Source organism: Cygnus atratus, chromosome 4, assembly GCF_013377495.2.
Source record: "Cygnus atratus isolate AKBS03 ecotype Queensland, Australia chromosome 4, CAtr_DNAZoo_HiC_assembly, whole genome shotgun sequence".
Lineage (NCBI taxonomy): Eukaryota > Metazoa > Chordata > Aves > Anseriformes > Anatidae > Cygnus > Cygnus atratus.
The window spans coordinates 43210206-43226022 of NC_066365.1; positions in this window are offsets into that span (position 1 = coordinate 43210206).

Consider the following 15817-nt stretch of genomic DNA (forward strand, 5'->3'; position numbering starts at 1 on the left):
CACAGTCACAACACAGCTTTTATAAAGTCCAGTCCTTCATTTCACTTTCAAGTGCCCAAAGCACTTGTGTGGGGAAACGCAGTGGGAAGGGGAAGTCTGGCATGCATACATATCGTTTCATATTAAAGAGGAAGAGAAGGATGGTCAGGTACCTGATCCACACAGAACTTCATCAATGTGACAGCCAAAAACATTAAGCCCCACCTTCTGAATTGTTGCACAGAGGTCAGTTGCATTTCCTCATAGCATCCACCAAATTTTAAGCTATATCTACTCATCAGAAAAGTACAGTAAATGCTCAGAACAACAGTTGTCAGGTAACAAATTTCCATTTCATTGAAGATTTTGAAGTTTAGTTTCATTCCAGTTAGAAGAAAAATATCCATGACTATCAAAATTTTGCTTCATAATATCTTAAAAAGGCATTTCAGCCTTCCTCATTTTCTTCAGAACACTTAATGGGAACAGTTTCACAACCTGCTTCTGTTTCACTGAAACTGAGTTTTCTGAGAGAACCCAAATGATTCTAAAAGGGAAAACAAGTGAAAAAGAGCATCTCAGCTCTATTTCTAAGTTACAAAGCCATCTGTCACTAACATTAGGGCTGATGAGGATAGTTGTTTGCTACGTATTCTGGCAGCCTTGCTACTGCACAGTCTGGGAACAAAGTCTTTTTATAGCTGCTGTACATGTAATGAAACTACATGGTTGCTCCATAGGCTTTAGCTAAAAAGAAGCACCAGTGGGGAAGGAAAAAGCAAAAATGACCTCTATACAATTGCTTTTCACAGTCGCTTCAGTAAACAACGTTACTTAAAGGAGTGGCAGCAGGAAAGGAACCTTTTATAAAAATATGTTTATGTATTAACCAAAATCAAATTAAAATGTACACTTCAAAATCAGGACTCTGTTCCTTGTGTTGCACTCAGATAATCAAGATATGGATATGATACCACAGGATGCAGAACCATAAATTTCGTATCCTTGCAAGTCTGAAACAACTGAATATTGGATGTTTCAGCCTGACATCTCATTGAAGATTTCTAGAACAATGTACGTTATGAAAATAATTCTTCTAGATCACCTGCTACACAGTTTTGAAAAATAAAAGTATTTGACAACTGTAACTTGTACATAGCTCACATTCAGAATAGTAATATTCCTCTCCTGAACTGCTAATTCACCAAACATCACTTTAACTCCATGCCTGAGAGAACGCCAATTAAAACAACACTAAAAGAGGAAGAAAAATAGTAAATATATATGTACATATATATATATACATATATATATATATTCTCAAACTCCAAAATGCCAAATTATATCCAAGGCAACAAACAATGCAAGGTACTCAACTACCTCTGTGAGTAATTCCACCCACCAAACTCCTTCACAAGCAGCCTCGCTATCTCTTTAGGAAGTCTGTATTAAAAAATAATAATAATAATTGCGGAATTTGCTTTAATCACAGAGGATTGGGTAAGATTTCAGATTTACTTAATTTATGAGTAAAGAATGCACAAATGCCAAAGCAAGAATTCTGCAAGAGAGTGTTAACGTGGTAAGATTTGTACCATTTACACCAGGTTTTCCTTAGACAGAAGGATCTCATCTCATGTATGTAACAGGTCAATTGTTTGGATAATCCTTGGCACCTTTTGAAACCTAGTCCTGAAGTCACTGATCTAATCTCTCTAGGAAGAGGAGCCTACAGGTCATATTCCTACAAATCCTCTTACACTGAAGGCACAGCTCTTATGAGGCTCAGCCAGGCAGAATGGATTTCCTGAAGCCTAGGAAGAGATGATACTACATAGATAAATCTGTTCATCAATGGATCTGGGAGGGTTCCTAAATGGAAAGACAGCAGAAGGACCCAAAATACAGGGATAGAATTTCATTTTTTTTTACAATGATCCATTTGGCATAAACTCAGTTTAGCATGATAGTTACAGCTAGGGCATTCGTCGCTATAGTGCTTGTCACTGAACACTCATACTAAAATTGGTAGGAAGGTTTATGCTCGTAATAGAATTGAAAACTAATTTTTTTTCCAGGAAAATCAATCATATTCACATTTGTAAAACTGTTTCATGTCCATCCCACCAGCTTATTTTGTACGCTATACTCCCGTACATTTGAACTCAGTCCCTGTACACTAAAGGCTACTATTTGATCAGAGAAAAGACAAGTCCAGTGCTAAATGTTAGTCACAAAACTTGCAAAAATTCAAGCAGTTAGACCATCAGTGTCCCATTGCTGCAGTTTTTGTGACTCATTATGAAAGTCTGTCTGCACCTACCTTAGTGGCTGTAGGGTTGTGTTTGCTCTGGCATCACTAGCAGCTGTGCTGTTAGCTTCTACAGGAGACCCAAGCCTCTCATTTTCTTTCCCTGACAATTTTCATGAGGAGTTGCTAACTCACTTTCTCTATACTTCCCCATCATTACGTTTTTCCAATGGCCCCAAGGAATAGAGGTGATTACTATTAGTTGACATGAATTGACTAATCTTGCAACTTGCCTTAGTCCCAGTAATGTGAACAAAAATTGTATGCGTTCAGTGTCATCTTCAGTAAAGCAAAAAATATGAGCACCATCACTGTTAGATGAAGCTCTCAAGTGGCAAGAATTAATTTCTCCCCTTAGCTATGTAGATTTTCTCACAGGAGGAAAAAAAGCTGGGGTGGGGATTGGGGTTAGAAAAAAAGAAAACAGAAAAGGGCAGTCTCTGATGCAGAGCAGTTATTAGCAGAGAACTAGCCTGAGTCACACACCAGCCTTTAGAAAAGTTGGTTGATATTTCTGCAAGCACTATCCACATACTCTTGCCATCTATAAGTGAGAATCACCTCTGTTTCTATTTCAGATGACAAATGACAATGACGTTAAGAACTAGACTCAAAAGGAGTTAGCTCTAATTTTCTGTGAAAATATAATTTATATGTTTTTTCACATTGAGTCTGAGAATGCCAAATATCAGGATGACTTGACAAAAAGACTGGTTCTTCCTCCTCTCCAAGAACTCATTTTGGGAAAAAAGAAAAATGAAAAAAAAAAAAAAAGACTTGTTTCCTCCAAATGTAATTCTTCTTCCCTAAATCAAAATAGTAATTTTTTCTTCCAAGTCTAGAGAACACTTCTCTTGTGACTCCCACCCACTTGAAACCTCCCAACACTTCTTGCAAGGACACCAGCATCCAGATTGTCATAAAATAAATAAATAATGCCGCCATACAATGATCCTTTTACCTTAAAGATTAAAACCACAAAAATATTAAGATTAAAACCACAAACTTGACACTGATCCTCCTTTTTGTAGTTTTCTCGTTTTGCAAGCTACATGCTAACATGACTCCTCACCTGGTTGTCCTTATTCATGCAAGTATCTTACACTTGTAGAATGACTGCAAAATTATTTTCATGCAACTTCCTTACAAAGAGATATTTTGTTTAATTGACAGACATTTTGCACTTTGGTCATATCCTAAAATGACTGCAAACCCTGAAACCGCGGACAGTGAATAGCTACCAAGTCTGTGTGACTGGGCTGATATACACCATCTGATAAACTGTCAGAATTACCTTTTTCCTCTGCATCATTTTTTCCATAGTTAATAAATGAATTCTTTGTGTTCAAACAGTTTTTCAGAAATCCCTTCCATCGCAACCCCCCTCTTCATCAGAAAGTGTCCTGAACTTTGATGAGTCATTCATGCAGTAGAAAAAGAAAATTGGGTTCAAAGCAGTAAAACAGCAAGTGCCATGTCAAGAGCCAGAATTTGTAGCAGATACTGTGACTTGACTGGTTTATTTATCAGTATCAAGTGCAATTGCTAGTCTCAGAGATAACATTATTGAAATTCCGACTCTGCATGAGCAACGTGCTGCAACATGTTTCCTAGCACAGTTTATCACCAAGTACCTCTTACAAGCAATTCAACAGACTTCTGCCCAGAATCGGGGCATTTTCACTTCCTAGATTCAGAATTTAGGGTTCCAGAAGCAAAATGAGAGTCGGAAAACACCCTTCCCCATTTTTCCAAGACAGAAAATCATCATGAGTGGAACCTCTGGATCTCCAGTTCTGTGAGTGGCTGGTACAAAGGGAACAGTGAAGATTTTCATTTAATTTGAATGAAACTTTTCTGATTATAGTAATTCACTTTTACTCTCCACAAAACGAGCTATTATTCGCCTCTAAAAAACTGAACATCAAGAATTCAAATACCTTCACTTTTATTTCTCTGACAAGGCATGGCTTAGACCATTATAGATGCTCCCAGGAAGGAGTATTTCTACAACAGTGTTTTTCTCCTCAATAACTGAGGCTTCTTTACGAAATCCAATAATTAAAAAATAAAATAAAATAAATAAATAAAAATGAAAGTTAAAGTTGGGGAGAAAGAGTATCCTGGAGGGGAAGTGAGAAGAAAAACACACAGGCTTATGCAGCCAGCCATCTGCAAAGCTGAAGGTTTCACAAAGAAAGAAAAGCCTCCACTGTTCCTGAATCAATGACTTCCCATTTACAAGCTAGCTGTATAGAAAGAGATTCAAAATGGCTCTCAAGGAATTCATGCCAACCATGACGTCTGTTTTCTTTGCTGTATTCCTCCACCACCACCCCCCTTTCTTTCACAGTCACAAGGATGTAAGTATTTATCAGTCCTGTACCCCTGCCAGCATACACTGGAACGAGTCAAAGAGACCTGGCATTGAATCACAGGGATTTGTGTTGCTAATAAATACAGCAGGCCCCATCCATTGTTGATTAATTTTGACTGAAATCTAAACACCAAACAAGAAACACTCTTCTGAGCTGCTTTGGTACCCATTAGTTTGTTGTGTTTATTAGACAAGACTGTATTCTTTCAAGTTTATTAACGGCAGATTAGAGAATCTGCAAACAAATATAGATGTTTTATTATTTAAAGGTGTGGGCACCATACACTAATATTTTTAGGATTTGACAATAAATCAAAACAAAAACCAGTGCATCGCTATAATAAGCAAGAAAAAAAAAATCTTAATGTTGAAGAGCAGCACGGTGCCAGCCCTTAACATTTTTTTTTCCCATTTCCATTTCATTTACATATTCAGATATTTCATTTCACAAGAATAGCACCTCTGGAGAAGTGCATGGGCCAAAATAACAAAACAGAACTGGAGAGGAACCACAGAAATTGCATTAGTTCTTAAGGCAGTTCATAGTAAATAGCAGGGTTTGGGTATTTTCATAGTATATTTTGTAGCTTTAAAAAAAAAAAATCCTTTACACCCTGCATTAAGTTTCAGGAGATGTTTTATTTTCCAAATCAACATAAGAGCAAGCATTCCAGTTGAGGTCAGCAAAAACAGATTTCACTAGTGAACATTTCAATTTCCACCCACCCCCCCCCCCAAGATTTTGTCAGGAAATGAGACAGTAGAGATGCTGCAAAAGGTCCTGTCAAGTTGCCTTAGTTCCTAAATACATGGTCAACCTTACCGTGGCCTCTAATGGAGCTGAGCACACCCAGCCAACTAGTGTCTTCCCCTGCCTATGGCATACTCATAGAGCTTTCTGAATAGGAGGAGGTACAATCTTGGCACCCAGCTTGTAAGCTTAGAAAGGTTAAGCTTCCACTGCACTGAGAAAATGATTGCTTTTCCAACCTTGGAGTTTCTTACAGCTTTATGAACTCTTGAAATACTGCATTCCTCTGCCTTAAAGCTACAAACGCAAAGGCAAGCAACCTAACTGGGCTTGGTTAAATAACTGGGCAGGTTACACAGCCTCTGGAGGTGATACCATATTTCTAGGATTATCTACACGCATTCTCAAAACAAAATACAGAAAACTCTAAAGAACCTCTCTTTTGAAATCAGATAGAAAAAAAAAAAGCTTTGTCTAGGATGTGAGTGGTCACCGCAGAAGAAAAATAGGGAAATATTCATCAATTTTCTGCTTACAGTATCTATTCAAGGCTCTAAACAATACAAAATGATGTCCCTTCATCTCTTGACAGAAATAAAAAACAGGGTTTTGTCTACTCATATTTTAATTCATAGACCAATAAAATATATAAGATTTTTTTACCAAGAGGGTGGTTGGGCACTGGGACAGGCTCCCCAGGGAACTGGTCACAGCACTGAGCCTGCTGGAGTTCAAGAAACGTTTGGACAATTCTCTCAGACATGATCTGATTTTTTTATTATTTTTTTCGGGTGGTCATTTGGGGACCCAGGAGTTGGAATCAATGATCCTTGTGGGTCCCTTCCAACTCAGATATTCTATGCTTTTTGTTTCTGTCATGTTTGATTTTAGTTATTTATTTCTCTTCAGATATTCAGAAGCCTTTGAGTTTAAATGCCAATAAATTAAAGTGCATCATTATTACTTAGATGGATGACAACACGAAATTACCCTCGCTGTTTTCTCGTATGGCATTTTAACCCAATCAAGGATCAAACCAAGGACAGTTCAAAAGAATTAAAATACAGCCTTCTTTGTTTGATGCGTTAAAGTCAAATAATGATTTCTGCCTCAAGGGAAGCATGATTCATAAGCATTAGTTAGAAATATTTAAAAAAAACACATACTATTAGAGTTTGCAACTTAAAATTTCTAGAACCAACAAAATTCCACTTTGTTTATATCTGTGCATCCTTGACAGGGTGGACACTAAAGGTGTGACTGCAGCTACTGGAGACAACTCTGTGCTGGCTCTACCTGAGATGCTAAGGCAACTGTGGGAGCTGAGGGTTCAGACTCAGCTCTGAGTTAGACTCCAGAATTAGAATTGTGTCAACACTTTCTATATTTGAGGAAAAAGTAGTATTTAAAAGGTGAGAACCTCACTTGTGTTTTTAACAGCATAATGTATCATTTCTCCTTTTCTTTAACTCAGTCTAACTTTATTATTATTGCCACTGTATATCAGACAGACATTTTCACTGAGTGGACTTAAACTCCTAAATCTTAAATTCATCTAAAACTCAGTAACATATCATTTTAAAAAGCAACACTATTTTCCAATAAGAGCAACCTTATGCTTCTAACAGAAAATTTATTTTCCCATAGTGTTGTCTTCTCACTAGTTTTATGAGAAATTTTGGACTGACCTAATAAATAACCCTTGATAAACAATCCAATGTTTGTTCTGCAGATCAAATAGCCAAGTACCCAAATAGCTTTTCATTTGATGGACTCTCCCAAGCATTATTTCAATATGCTGTTTTCTCATAACAATATACCATTGCCTGTTATCGATGACCATAAACTCATCCAAGAGGAAAAGTCATGCTGATCTTTCCATGGCTTATTAGTTTTCATTGTAGATTTAAATCTTATAATTTATTAATCTAGAGATGAAGGGTATCTAATAGAAACTTTGTGGGATTTAAGAAGTTGTTTTGTATTACAGTTTTCCAAAGATAAGGAAATCTTCTGGCAGAGTATCTTCCTATTGTGTTGACGAACCTATCTGCACAATCAGATGTGTATGTCACCACAGACAAAAACTCATAGGAGAGCTTTGCATCAAAGGCTTATTTGTTAGGGTTTTTTGCCATCTCCACTCTGGCTTCTGCTTTATACAAATCATCTCATGTGTTCCTATTTAAGATGGTCGAACACAACCACTCCTCCAGCTTTTCCAAAGTTCTCATAATATGTTCTGCTGCCAAAGACTGTAATTGCCATAAAGAGGTTAAATTGCACAGGAAAATAATCTTTTCACATTTTCACTGGCACATGACAGACAACCTATACAGCAGAGTTCAACATACTTCAGTTAAATGTATCCAAGTAGTTGTAAATCTAGTTTTTAAGTGATTTTAGTATCTCCAGATGATTTCAGTTGAAACACTCTTACTACTTTTACTGGTATACTTCTGGTATAACTTTAACTGGTATAACTTCATTATATTTACTCCCTGTAAGCCATCCCACTAGGAAGCATTGGTCAACATCTGTATTTCTGTCCAAATTAGTAGGAAGTTCCAACTGAAGCCCACAGCAAAACTCCCCAGAAAGATTCCAGAAATTCTAGACGTTATGCAGTGATAGTATGCTTTCTGTACTGACATGGTAACATTTTGACATTTACAAATGAGAAAAATGTAGGAAGATAATACCAAGTCGCTGCATTGAATTCAGAAATGACTTGCCTGGAAACAAAAGGAGAGAAGTCACCTTAGCGCTTTAAAACTTTGCCAAACTACCAGAAAATTCAATTGTGACTGTGTTCCAAAGATTCTTGAAGATGTTCGTAGCTTTCAGCAAGACAACACCACATTTGCATTGCTGGTTGCTTGCATCATTGTTCAGGTTTATTAATATGATTTTCAAATAGAACTGTGCATTTCACCCAGACAGCCTATGCATTTAGGTCTATAAAGCTGTCTTACCAAACAAAGTGAGTAGGCTGGATAACTAATAAACTCTAAAAGACCCTCTGATCAATGCAGGGAACACACAGCCTTTCCAAAACCAAAGCATTCTTTAATTAGTTATTTGGTCCTAGACAGTCTGTATACATTTACTTGACAAAATGTTTACCATCTGTAAATGTTCGGCAAAGCAGACATTTCTTCAGACAATACATGAGTTTCAACAGACTAACTTCCCTTAAAAAACAGTCCCCCTAACTTGAAGGAGAAAGTCTTCTGCTAAATTTATCTTATTGAGCTGCATCTCAGAATCTGTTATCAGGTCAAGAGGAATAAATATATTACAAATCAGGCATCTTAGCAGATTTTTCAAGCAATTTCCAAACTAGGCATCTTGTCTTGAACTAGTCTTCCTTTCCCAGCTACTCCATGTAAACATACAATCATCTCTTGACTAAAGTCAATACAGTCACAGAAGGACAGAGGTTCAATAGCCGAGTCAACATATGAATACTTTATTATTAATTATGACAAAATATTTATGAGAAGACAGCTCCAAATCTACTGCATGGCAGGGGACAACGATGAGGTTACACTTGCAGGATTTTGATTACTCAAGAAGCCCAACTGACTTGATTATAACAGCAGTTCTGTTGAACATTGTCGTGAGTACTGTATTGGTTATGTTAACCTAAAAATAACACCAGGTGGAAAGCACCCCTGGCTCAGTGATATCCTACTACCACTAATGCAGCAGATTGTTTCTAAAATATTTGTCATACAGATGATTCAAGTAAACCTAATTTTAATTTGTAGATATTAATGTTCCTGAGCCATACTTTCAGCCTGTGAGTAAAGATAGCCTCAAACCTAAAAGCAAGACAGCTAAAGTCACTTCATATTACTCAGTTTGAGCTATTATCATGAAAACATTCACACATGTTTTCCTCCCCTTTTCTAAATCTTTACATTGCCTGCTCACTGTTTAGAAGATTGCTCTAACTTTCCTCCTAACAAAATCACTGAAGACCCCAGGCTAACCTTGAACACCAGGTTCCCAATAGCCCCTCTAACAGATGAGATGTATGTAAGGGTAACCTGTGTTAGGCTTAAGACAGTGCTATGAAACAGAACGGTTCTCACCCACTAATGGTTTTAGAGTGATTTTTACATTTTTCTACTATACAAAAGAATTTGGCATGCACAGCATCAATTTTGAAGGAGGCTAACACTGCTAATGAAGGATTTTCCAAATAGCACAAAGGAAGCATTTAATTACATTTGGGCTTGTTGAGCACCCGAAGCCTAGTAAAACAAGTCAAAAGTGAACTGAGAATAATAAAACAGCATCTGTGTTTCACTCTGATTCCCTGAGTGAGATGGGGATTTTGCATAACATTTTAACGTAGAGTAAAACTGCAGCTCTTGGGGTTAACTCCTTTCAGTAACGTGCTAATGAGACAAACACCTTACAGCTAACCATACTAATGATCCTATGTAAAATATTAAATAGGGATAGGATTAGACAGGAAACTCCTCTTTTGCATGGTGAATTTGGAAGATCTAAAGAGATTTGTAGTGCCTGCAGAGGCATGGAAGTTAAAGCCCAGATATAAGAAATACTGAGCTCATTATTCAACTGAGATGGCTACTGTAGCCCTGCTTTATTCAGTGCACGTGTTATAAGAAGTAATTTTAGACGCTGTCTCCAGGGATGTTTCATATGCTTGGTTCATTCTTATGTCTCTTAAGGTTATACTTCCTCACATACTCTTTTCTCTTAATAACATATTAATATCTACAGCTTGAAATACCTTTATTCTTCTATTAATTAAAACTAGCAACTGTTCAATTAACCCCAACATGTCCCATACAGTCATGCATTTCTAAGCCACCTAGCAGGATCTTGCAGCTGGAGACAAGCTATTCACATCATCCAGTCTTACTATGGTAACTGCTGGAAAGTAATTCACTGAACTTAGTTATTTGAGGGTCTGTTCACAAAATGATACCAAAACATTCACGAAAATTGTTTGTTTACTGATACCAACAAGTATTTTGTAGATACCAGTTTTAAAATTAACTAACATATGTTTGTTTTTTTTGTGTGTGTGTGTGTTTTGTTTTGGTTTTGTATTTGCTTTCAGATCTACAAGCTAGCACTACTTTTAATTTCTACCTTTAAAAAATCTTACTAGAATTGCAAACTGGGGCACAACTGCACCATATCGAGTCCATTTTGAGACTTCTTTGCTCAAAAGAGGATTTGAAGGTCATCTTCCCAAATCTGTCTTGGTGCATACAACTATCCAAAGAGTTTGAGGATTTGGTAGTTCAATTTTTTTTTTATATATATATATAATGGATACTTTTCCCATGAAAATGTGATTAAATGGGCAATGATGTCCAAACATTACTACGTCATTTGCAGCGTAATCACACAATGACCTGTTTTATATCTTAACCTAGGAGTCTGCAGTCCCTGTACAGTCACTGGAGAAAAAATCCTCCAAAAGATAACAATGCCTTTTGTATGTTTAGAGGTAGACTGCTGTTCCCTATTACTTCCCAAACTCTCTTACATGGCATAAATAAATTTTTACTTCCTTGTGTTCCTGCCAACCACTGCTTTTCTTTCAGCACTGATCATTATTTCATACTTCTAAATGCCAGCATCCTCAACTTAAAATTAATAAATGACCCTTCTGGTATCTGTGCAATGCTCTGTTCATCTTCTTCTATGGTGCTGCCCCCATGAAGAACTCCTTGAGGCCAATAGCATAATTCTCAATCCCCTTCTCCAGGTCATACACCCTACAAATTCTTGCAACATAATATGATCCATTGCTGTTCTCCAAATATCAGGTATCATCCTGCGCAGGTTATCAGAGCTGGCACAGTTCCATGGGCTGTTCTGCATGCTCTGAGTTTCACATGCCTTTCTCAGGTATCAGTACTTTTGTATCATGGATTTTCTGTCAAGTTCTAGCACATTTCAATTGCTTTCTTTAGTGTTAAAAATTTGAGTGTTCATTAGCAACCCCAGGAAAGTTATGTTCCACAAAACAGTCTTGCATTTTATCAGACAGTCTATTAACCTCCCAAAATTGCAATAGTGGCTTTTCAGCCTTAAAGCATTTAACGGCTTGGGAAGGCCTTACTGTCTGTGCTGTCATTATTCTTCAGACATTACAACACTGTTTTAGTTTGCTTCCTTTGCCTAAAGTTACCAAAGGTTTTAAACAGTTTTCAGTTATTGCAGCAGAACTGCCTATTGTCAGTAGCCATTATCTGAAATACAGTTGGAAACATTATGTGCTCTTTACTTGTCATCTGTATCACCAGTCTCAATGGTGGTAGATGAGGTAACTGCTCAGTTCTTCTGAGAATATTTATCTTTGGTCACTGCATTTTTGCCACTGTGTATTTGTTCAGTAATCACTCAAAACTTTTGACAGAAGCCTCTCTATGGTGTACCTGTGCTCCACAGCCATCGCTGCTATTTAGCGTGGTTACTTGCACAACACAACAGTTACCTTCTGCTGAAGTCTCTTAATAGCTCTCCCCAGCAATCATCTTTCAGATAACCCCTTTCATCACCCTGATCTTTAAAAAGAAGTGCAGTCCTGTCAGGTTTAGACTAGCTGCCTGTAGAGGTACAGAAAAGGAGTAAGAGATAGTAAAGACATTTTATTAAAGCTGTGTCTGTAATATGCACACTGACTCTACAGATCTCTTTACAAAGATATTATAATTTCATACCCTTAGATTTTCATACACAGCAGAGATCTTTAACCCCTGCAACATCTAATTGCAGTGGCACAAAACCAGCCTCGGAATGGCTTAGAAGCAGCAACAACCTCTGGAAGTTTCAAGGCTTTGTAGCTTTAAGTCCTAAATATTTTAATTTCTATAGCTATTAGTTTCAAGATTTGTAGATGACTGTCTCAGCAGCTGTAAAAAAAAAGCAAATACTTTTCTCACTGTAGATTATTTAAAGCAACAACAACAAAAAAAAATCACTATAAGTTTATTTGAAATAAGAGTTAATCAAGTTGCTCAAGTTATCAGTGTTCTTTGAGTTGTCCAGAACTTACTTTATTGGGATGGAAGGACAGAAGGCAAGACTTCAGATCTAAACACTAGAATGAGAGTCATTTAGGCAAGTTTACATTTGAAGTTGTTTCAGTTCACCAAACAACTCCCTCTACTGAGCCTTTCCAGCATGGTGCCACAAAACAGGTAAGGTACAATTTGCTGTCTGACCGCAGTATGATGAACTCAATAAGCAAAAACAAGGGACAAAACAGCAACACACAAACACACACACCCCAAGGGACTGACTTAAGTACTCAATGTACTCATCTTTACCTATTTCAGTTATACCTGCACACTGTGCTACCCTGGCAAATCCACAAAGAACCAATACAGCAAATGATTTACTACCCAAGTACAGATTTCTTTTTAAAATTAAAGTTTTTATCTTTTCTTTTTCCCTGTCTGTAAACACAGTCAGAGTACTTGTACACTATGCTGCCTCTGTCTGGAAGAAAAAACGGAAAACTTGGAAATTCATTCAGTGGTCTGTAATTTATATGGTTTCCCTCTGGCACTAATACTCTGACTAATGACATTCAGAAAGACACAGTTCAATGTAAAAAAAAAAAAAAAAAAAGAGGCTGAAATTATATCACAATCGGTACCTCACAGGCTAACAAACTTCAGACCTCTATATTTCAATTAATCACAATCCATCATGCACATTGGAAAAGGTACTTCAGGCTCCATATCAGTCACCATAATTAATTTAAAGAATTAGACTCATGACAGGCAATATAATTAAAAAAGGCAGGCTTAAAAGGAGTTGGAGGGAAAGATTGTTGTGTTTGGGTTTTGGTTTTTCTTGTATTATTTTTTTTAAAACAATGTCATCTTCCAGTAACTTTCCTGTTTCATCCTCTTCCATCTCAGCCTCAGAGGTTACAGACTTTGCTTCAAAGAATTTCTTGGCACTCTTATAGTCATAAAACAAATATTCTATAACTTCCAAGATCAAACACACTTTGGTGGGATGCAAAATAGCTACCTCTGCTCCAGTTTGGGCAGACACGCTTGTAAAGTATTGAATTTTTGCCTCTGCACCTGAGCAGCACATGATATATCATGAAATATGCAGGTCTTCATTATGTTTGCCTTTCAAAAAGATTGCTGTTTGTCCTTCCCTACAATTAGAACTAGTATCTATTTGAATCTGCTTTTCCAAAATGAATCAACCATATGAAAAACATTCATAAAGAACCACTTCCACTTCAGAAACTCTAAGATTTTGTCTAATTCCACTTACTCCCATTTGATGTCGTAAAAGTTGCTGTCTGCTAAGGACATTGTTACAATATGCTGGAGTTTTTGAAGAAAAGATGGCTTCTTTTTTGGGAAGAGCCTTTTATATTTAGGAAAGAACATTTGATGATTTGTGGTAGAGGATGAGGGGACAGAAAAGATATCAATACAAGGAAAAAAAAAAAAAGACAAAACCCTGTATAGGTTCAAGTACAAATGTTCCCTCTCCATGTTTGTCAGTAAAAACTGGACAGGAATAAGTCTAAGGGTGAAAGGTATTCAGAAGCCTTAACATTAAGCAAAAAGAAAAGATGAAGACTTAAGATAAAACAAAGTAAACTACATAGGGATTTCCAGCAATTGAAGCCATTCGTGTCCCAAGAGTACTTCTTACAGACATGCTTACATTCAAAAGACACGCACATACATGCAAGCTTCAAGATGAAACAGCAAGATTAACACAAGTATTTCCAAAGGACTGAATTCCCTGCTCCAAAGGTTGGAGAGAAATAAGGTCTCTAAGCCATTCTGCATCATCTTCTCTCTGTTGCTACCTAATTCTGGGCCAATAAGTAAATACAGTCCCTGCATAACACATAACCACCAAGCGCTCCTCCCATTCCCACCCTTCTTCCTTCCTGTAACGCAGTGACAGACATCACAAGCTCCCCTTAAATCAGTATAAATCTTCCCTTCTTTCATTAAGGCAGCTTCCCAGATGCTCTGCACTACAGAGAGCAAAGCCACTGGAGCAAAGACTAAGCACCTTGCAGACCTACTGTTAAAGCAATCGGGCATGCATCAAACAGGTGCGTGGTCATACTAGAGAGATGGCATATATAGAAGGAGGCCACACACTGACCTGCAAAGCTGTTGTCCAACAGTTATCTTCAATAACTTAGACTGTGCTGCCAACACTTTTGGCTACAACAGCAGGAATCATTTTTAAAAAAAGAATATGAATATAATTAGTCAATTATAGTCAGAATACTGTGATCCTGCAGAAGGGACAAATGCTGCAGTGCCATTAACTCCTTGTAACCTTTCAACAGAAACCAGGTGAACTGAGTTACCTCCAGTATTAGCTCCTAAAATGTTCTCTTGCAACAGGCATGGTAGGTTCCCAAATTCACTGGGCAAGGTCAGGGTCTTAATAGTATAGCATAATATATGTAAATCTTTCTGCTCTTTTTTAAAGACCAAATTCAAACATGCTAATTACAAAATCTAATTACCAATATTTAATGTAATAAGTCTAAAACTATTACAGTAGCTTGACTTAAAAAGTAAAAAAAAAAAAATTCAACTTTGTAACGCAAAATGAAATCAGACAACTTTTTATGAAGAATTTTATATTTACACACACATGTATGTGTATATTTATGTACACAAAAATACATACCCCTCCATTTGTTCTTCTAACATATAAGCTCAGAATTTTGTTCTATAGAAAACACTGCCTTGGAATAGAAACATTTTTCAAGTTTCCAAACTACCACAAAGCTCAAATACTGTTTCCCAGCATGGTTTCTGCAGTAATAAGTGCAATGGAAAAAAAACAAGGAGAAAATTAAGAAGTTAGTATTCAAAGCAGTGTTTGAAAAATACGCAGTGAATGAGTCACAGGCCATGTTTTTGAACAAAAAAATAGAAAACAATATAGAATTCAGTAAGAACTGATGTTTTGTATGATGTAGGAATTAAGGAATCTGTAGGAAAAAGTATGGGCTAACAATTTTGGCATCTTGTAATTTGCTGCAGAATAAGATACTCAAAAGTTCTTTAAATACTATTTGTGAGCAAGAATACAGTCTCTGAGAAAACATACTTATTCCCAGCTTCTAGCATTTTTCAACATAATTCTAAATTATGCAACTATAATGTGACTTTCTCTGTCTACACCTATCAAGGAAAAACAAGTGCAGTTCGGTATAGATTATTAACCCCGTTTTACAGTTTGGAAAATTGATATGCAGAGGTGAAGTGAGCTACTAAGGTCAAAGACAAACTCAGCAAGCAAGAAAAACAGAAAGAACACCCAGTCCTCCTGACATGGGATTTGCTGCTTTGTCAGTTGTTGCATACATGTTAAAGTTCTGCTT